A 7,490-nucleotide genomic window follows, 5' to 3' on the forward strand; every position below is an offset into this window, starting at 1 on the left:
TTTCTCTTATGTGAGAAACACAAAGTATACATTAAGAGGAAAATAAAACATAATAGAAAGTAGGGAGATAGATTTTTCTCAAAGAAGAAGAGGGTCAAGAGATGGAGAAGGAAGGAGGAAACAGAAACAAGATGAAGAAAGGAATTGAGATGTGTTCCATACATATACCAACACCCCAACAAGAACTGTAAACATTATGTACTATAAACTTGTACCAAGAAAATGATCTGGAAAAAATCAACTGCAGATTACTTATAATGCCTAATAAAATGTGACTATTATGTAGTTATTATACTGCATTGTTTAGGGAATAATGACAAAGAAAGTTGGTACATATTCAGTAGAAACGCCATTTTTGAAAAATACTTTCAATTAACAGTTGGTTCAATCTTCAGATACAGGACTTTCAGATACAGAAGGCTGATGTATATGTAAATCTGAGATCGCCTGTACCCTAGATGGCTGTTATTATGAATTTAGCTATATTCTCTATCTATATTATTAAAATTTACTCCCATGAATTATTTCTATAGGTTCTAAGCTTATAGTACTTTTAAATCATATTATGTTCTTAATGATGTTTAAAGCCTGAACACTTCCTTTAGTATTTTTCTTGCATATAAAATATGGAATTTAGTAGTGGTATAGTAATTTTAACAGGGTAATTAATCTCTATAATTTAAGTGGTAAAAACTGGTGTTCCTACCACATTTGTAGATTGAGGCACCTGAGCAAGGCTGGAATACACTTTTGGAATGTGGTTTTTTTAAATACTCAATTGACTCAATAAAGGAAAATGTTTAATAGTTTGCATATGAAAATCAGTATAGGCATGGATATTGAAAGTGAGTTGAGAGAAAGGGTAAAGAGGAAAATACCTTAAGGCCATTGTTTTGGTTCAAATATGAAGTGTCTCCCAAAGAGGTGTGTATCTAAGGCTTGATTCCAAATGCAGCAATGTTGAGGGTTGGGACCTGGAGAGGTAGTTGCATCCTGAGGGTGCTAAGGTGCAGGGGCTTATAGCTGAATGGGCTCATACAAGGTGGGGCCCAGTTGAGGAAATAGGGCACTAGGCCCATACCTGTGAAGAATATCTTGTCTCTGGCACCTTCCTCTGTAGTTCTTTCCTCCTCTCTCTACTTCTTGGTTGCTGAGAGGTGAGCAAATTTCCTCTGCCACGCCCTACTGCCATGATGTTCTTGCCTTACCATAGGCCTAAAACCAAAGGAGCCAGGTGACCACCGACATTAACCTCTGAAGCCATGAGCCAAGAGAAACGTTTCTTCCTTTAGGTCATTTATGTCAGGTTTATTAGGTTTATTGTCACAGTGACAAAACACTGGCTAACATAGTGGCTATAAAAGATAACAGCAACACTCTAGGTAAACCACAGCTCAACTAGACAGAATTCTCTACCCCTGAAGAATGCACTACAAAATGCTTGAGAGTGGAAGAAACTCTTTAGCAGCTAGTAAGGCCCTCAAAATAAATGAATAAAAAATCATTTACAGGCAGAATAGAGAGCTCAGAAATAAATCCATGCATTCACAGTCCACTGATTTTTCAGCAAAGGTGCCAAGAACACAGATTAGGGAAAGGACAATCTCTCCAATACATGGATGCCAACCATGAGAAGAATGAAACTGAACCTTATCTCACCCCATATACAAAACTCAACTCAAAATGGATTAAAGACTTAGGAATATGAACTGAGCCCATAAAATTACTAGAAGAAAACCCAGGAGGAAAACTCTTGACACTGGTCTAGACAAAGATTTCTTGCACATGACCCAAAGAGTAAAGAAAAAAATAAATAGGACTTCACATAACCAAAAAATTAGGTGCAACCCAGGAAACAATCAACAGAGTGAAGAAGCAACCTATGAAATAGGAGAAAATATTTGTGAACCGTACATCTAATAATAATACCCAAACCATATGGGGGGCTTAAGTCACTAAGAAGAAAACACCGATACCCTGATTTTAAAATTGGCAAAGGAACTGAGTAAACATTTTAGAAAAGAAGACATATAAACAGGTAGAGGAAAAAAGGTTTAACACCACTAATCATCATGAAATGCAAATTAAAACCACAATGAGGTATTTTAACACCTGTTCTGATAGCTATTATCAAAAAGACAACAAGTGTTGGCAAGGGTGTAAAGAGAACATCACACACCATTGGTGGGAGTGTAAATTAGTATAGCTACCATAGAAAACAGTATGGAGGTTCTTTTAAAAAAATCAAAAATAGAGTTATCAGATGATGCAAGAATTCCACTTCTAGGTACATACCCAAATAAATGGAATTCAGTATATAAAAAGATATTTGCACCATTATTCACAATAGGAGAGATACAGCAGATACATAGGTAAAGAAAATATGGTACAAATATATAATGAAATACTATTCAGCCTTAAGAAAGGAAAAAGTCCTGTCGTTTGCAACAACATGGATGAGCTGGGAAAATATTAAGCTAGGTGAAATAAGCCAGGTACAGAAGGACCAATACTTGCATGATATCATTTGTACACTGTGTGTGGAATCTAAAAAAGATAAACTCATAGAAGCAGAGAATGGAATGGCACCGCTTACCAGGGGGTGGGGGCGTAGGAGCAGACTGGTTAGATGTTGATCAAATGATATACAAACTTCAGCCAGGAGGAACAAGTTCAGGAGATTTATCATATAACATATTGACTAGAATTGATAATAATGTACTATTCCTGAAAATTGTTTAGGATATTTTAAATGTCCTCATTTCAACAAAAAAGATAAATGTGGGGTAACACATGTGTTACTTAGACAGATTGAGCTATTTCACAGTGGATACATATATCCAAACACCACATTGTACATCACAAGTATAAGACCCAGCTGTCTCCTGGGGACTCCAGCAACACTGGCCCCAACAACCACAACGGATCCAGGCTATTGCAAGTGAGTCCTTTCCTTGCTCTGTGTCAAAGCAATAGGTCAGCTAGCACCCTACACACACACACACACACACACACACACACACACACAGAGACTTGCTCTCTCCACTTTGCAACTAGGAGTCAGAACTTGGCCCCCTTGAGGACAAGTGCTCTATGTTCCATGACCACTGGAAATAGTTCATTGTTCTCTAGAAGATTCCATGGAAATCAGCTCCCACCACTGCCCATGGAACTTGGGGTTAGAAAGGAATCCCTTCATCCTTTGCCCCTACAGAGATAGAATGAGATCTCAAAGCTCTGTAGTCAACCTGTCCAAAGGAGTTTCTTCAATTATCTCCTCCCAAAATGCCCTTCCACATCTTAACCCTTGTTCTCTAAGAGGGCAAGGTAGTTTAAGAATCACTGACAAATAGCTTTCATGTCCCCACCATCACTTCTGCCCTTGGTGATGCGGGATTGTCCTGTCTGTTGCCTACACTGGGATGTATTATGATTTCCACTATTGGAACTCAGTTGGCATCGAGATCAGAAGAGTCTAATATCTTGTTCCACCTGCACTATCTTGTTTAATTCTGCAGTGGTGCTGAGGTACGTGCCATTGTTCTGATTTTACATCCAAGGACACTGAGGCATATTGAGATTACACTATTATTATGACTTGGAGGATATTGCAAGAGGTACAATACAATACAGGACACATATTTATAACATTATTTATAATAGTCACCCAAAAATCATATATAAGAGAGTGCAGGAAATCTGTCCACACACGAAAGACCCAAGAATCTTGCTGAGGGCCTGGATGCAATGGTAATGTCCTGCATGAGTCCAGATGAAGACCTAGAGCTCATAACAATGCCTCCCACAAATCCAACTGGAGGCCTAGAAGCCTATGACAATGTCTCATGCAGGCATACTGCATGAATCTGTTCTGGGAAGGCCCAAAGGTCAGTGGTGGAATCTAGAAAGTCTGTGCCAGCAGGATGAAGGATCTGTGCTGAGGGATCTACACTGGAGCCAGGAATTGACACTCAAAGCAAGTACCAGAGCTCCCCTGAAAAGTACCACAGCAATCCTCAGCAACAGTGAGTTCCTGAGCTCCTCCAACGATCAGGAAAGCCAAGATTCCATCAGGAAAGCCAATGCGACAAGCTTCTCCAGGAGACTGAGTAGCGCACCATCTTCCCCTCTAGAGCCAGGAAGCAATGCTCAAAATGAAGACCAGAGCTCCCCCAAAGTGAACCAAAGCTATTCTCAGCGCCAACAAAGCCTGAGCTCCTCAAAGGATGAAAACAGCCGAGTTCATCAGGAAAGCCAGCATGACAAGCTCCTCCAAAAGAACCAACAGCTCCTTACAGCTTCTATCAGCTCCCAACAGCCTTCCTCAGCTCCCAATAGCCTCCCTTCTTCTCCAATTCTGCTTCTTATGCTGCTGGCAACAGTCCCCAGGTGGGCCTCCCACACCCAGAACCATGCTTACTCAGTTCAGCTGGGTGCTATAAGTTGACCACCAGCTGTCAATCCACCACAATTGGTTACAAAGGTAGACCTAGACTTGGATCTTTCTAATTCCAATCTGTGCTCTGTGACATGACATATATGAAGAGAGTCCAGAGTAATCTATGACTACATTATTACAACAGGTCTTCTAATTAAAATTTTGCACAAATTAGCAAAGTTTCAAGATATACTTTCAACATACAAAAATCAATTTCATATCTATATAAAAAGTAGAAAATAAAAATTTAAGAAATACCATATAAAATAGTACACACATTAAAAATCAAGAAACCTATCTAGCAAAGAATAACAAGATTATTTATAATGAAATTTCAAAAATTGCTGAGAAACCAGCTGTGGAGGTGCACACTTGTAATCCCAGCACTGGGAAGCTGAGGTAGGAGGATTGCTGTGAGTTCAAGGCCAGCCCAAACTACATAGCAAGGCCCTGTCTCAAAAAAAAAAAAAAGAAGAAGAAGAAGAAAAAAAAAAACCAAATTTGCTGAAATTAAAAATGATATTTTTTTAAGTACAGTGATATCACATCACTGATTAAAATGTCAATCCTGCTGATCCTGATCTAGAAACTCAATTCAATTCCATGCACAGTTCTAGCAAGTTATTTATAAATATTGACAAGGTACTTCTAAATTTATACAGAAATGCAGAAGGCCTAAATGGCTAAGGCAGTCTTGAAGAACTAAGCTGGAAGATGTTTAATTCCTGGATGTCAATAGTGATAAACTTAGTGTGATTAAGAGTGTGTGGTAATTAATTATATAAAAACAACTGAGTGAATACAAAGGGTGAAGCAGAGGTCCCCATAATAGGAATAATGTTTCTATGGTTACCACCTTTCTAACAGATAGTGCTACTGCTAAATGGGTAAAAGGGTTTTTTTCCCCAATAAATGATGCTAGATCAACCAGATACATACTTAGGAGGACAATAAAAGAAATCTTGAACTCTACTTCACACATTAATTCATGAGAATGAATGAGAACAGGAAAAGCAAATAGTTTTCAAATCTGTTAGCATTATTACTCCTACATTATGCACCCATGATCATTTAGTTGCTGCTGTCTGTATAAATCCATTTACAAATATTACTCATTTTCCTTCATAAAACTTTAATGTACTTACAAGAAGTGAACCTCGGAGTCAAGGAGATGTGCATTCTCATTTTGTCAGTTTTCTATTGTACTATTACAGTGTAGAAATTATTTTTATACAGTCTGATTTATGTGTGTGTGTGTGTGTGTGTGTGCACACGCGCGTGTATCACACACCTACATAGACAAAGACTATTTGGGAGATCTTTCAGGTGATGGTTCTTCAGCGTGGCCCAAGACTTTCTTAGAGTCACCTAAAGCTTTCCTTAAACAAACACAACCCTGGACTGCACATGTGGTGTTGGGCTTGTCACCAAACTTCTAAGCAGATACATGCTGGGCTGAGCCAAAGGCCTTTTAGGGATGGCAAATGAGAGGGAGAGTTAAGAAGACTGGCCAGGGGTCACCTGGGAAAAGCACAGTCTACCTAACGGCATCATATTCCATGTCTTAGAAGGACACTCTGCTCAGCAGACCCTGCACATCCCCAGCCTGGGGTTGACTGTCACTGTCGCGGCGCTAGTGTCTGGTTCTAACTTGTGTACCTGTTTAGCATCTCAAATTGTCAGTTATCCAAGCACACCAAGCGCTATTGTGACAGATGGGTTTTCTTATTCACACATTGGCCATCATTGATGTGAATTAAATACGTTTAGGAATGTCATGAGAAATCAAAATGCAGAATGAAAATAAAAAAGACAAGTGACACAGTAGGAATGGAAAGATGAGACAGGCAAAAGATAACCTATTTAAAAAGTGAAGCACCTTCCTGATGTAACCCAAATTGGAGTTGCAACCAGAAGGTTCTGCCCCTTCCAAGTAAAAGCATGCAGTGTGTTTTGTTTTTAATAGAGAAATCCAGAGAAGACTGTTATGAAAACTGAAAATAGAAAGCAGCTCTGAGGGCCCAGATGTTTGTTTGGGCTCCTCTGGTCTCCCAGGAGCCCGGCTCGGATTTCAGCTGGAGAGCACGCTGCATCCTTGGCTGGTGGCCACTGCTTGCCTCACGCGCAGACAAGCCTGGAACTAGGCTTGGCTGGACAAACATTTTATTAACTTATAATTTATTTAGAGACATTAACTGAACCAGGATAATGAAACCTTTTCAAACTAACAGAGTTTAGGCTAAGTAACTCAACATCTCTATAGTGTCCCTATCTATATAGTTCTTTATCTGGGAATTTAAAAATCTGGGATGTTAAATTTCTACCTTCTGTTAGCTTATTGACGAGCTTAGCTAAATTTAGGTAAAAATCATGCAGAAACCAACACGTACATTCTCCCATGTGGTAACTTTAAACTACAGACCCTCGCTTGGATTATAGATACTCTTTAATTTCTAATGGGATATTAGAAATATATGCAGCAGTCACAGCAGCCGACACCACGAACAGCGTGGGCGAGGTTTGCCTGGACAAGAGTGAGTAGGACCAGTGCTTCTGCTGCTGGATTGCCAAGTTCTTCAAGGGGACTTTCCCCAGGACCCGTGCACCTGTCCCTTCACGCACTTCCAGCAGTGTGTTCAGAAAGCAATAAAGGAGAAAGAGATTCCTATCGAGGGATTGGAGTTCATAGTGCATGGCAGAAAAAAGCCTGAAAACTCTTCTTGACTTTGAAGGTGACTCCCTCATCAGGAAATTGAGGACTCTGAGTTTTTGTCAACTAAAGCACTGAAAATAGCCATGGGATTGATGAGTTTAGGAGGAAGGAGTTTTATTTCTTCCTTCTTGATGTTTCCCTCCCAATTGTAAATGATGAACTCTCACTCTGCTTTGAGATGATTTCTCACTTGTTCTGGAATCTTGCAGGAACTCAGTGTGCTAAAACTGAACACTTTCTTGAAATGATGATTGCAATGCATGCAATCCTTAGCTTTAAATATCTCCTGTATGTAGATAATGATAAACTAATCAAGATGATCAGGGTTGCCTGATGTCC

General features: G+C 39.5%; 1 pseudogene; it reads left to right on the forward strand.

The window, feature by feature from the left end:
• Window positions 1–7,162, forward strand: part of LOC102012675 — a 42,348-nt pseudogene extending 35,186 nt beyond the window's left edge.
• The last annotated feature ends 328 nt before the right edge of the window (window positions 7,163–7,490 follow it).

Source organism: Chinchilla lanigera, unplaced genomic scaffold (assembly GCF_000276665.1).
Source record: "Chinchilla lanigera isolate Chin_1 unplaced genomic scaffold, ChiLan1.0 scaffold00028, whole genome shotgun sequence".
NCBI classification, from domain to species: Eukaryota; Metazoa; Chordata; class Mammalia; order Rodentia; family Chinchillidae; genus Chinchilla; species Chinchilla lanigera.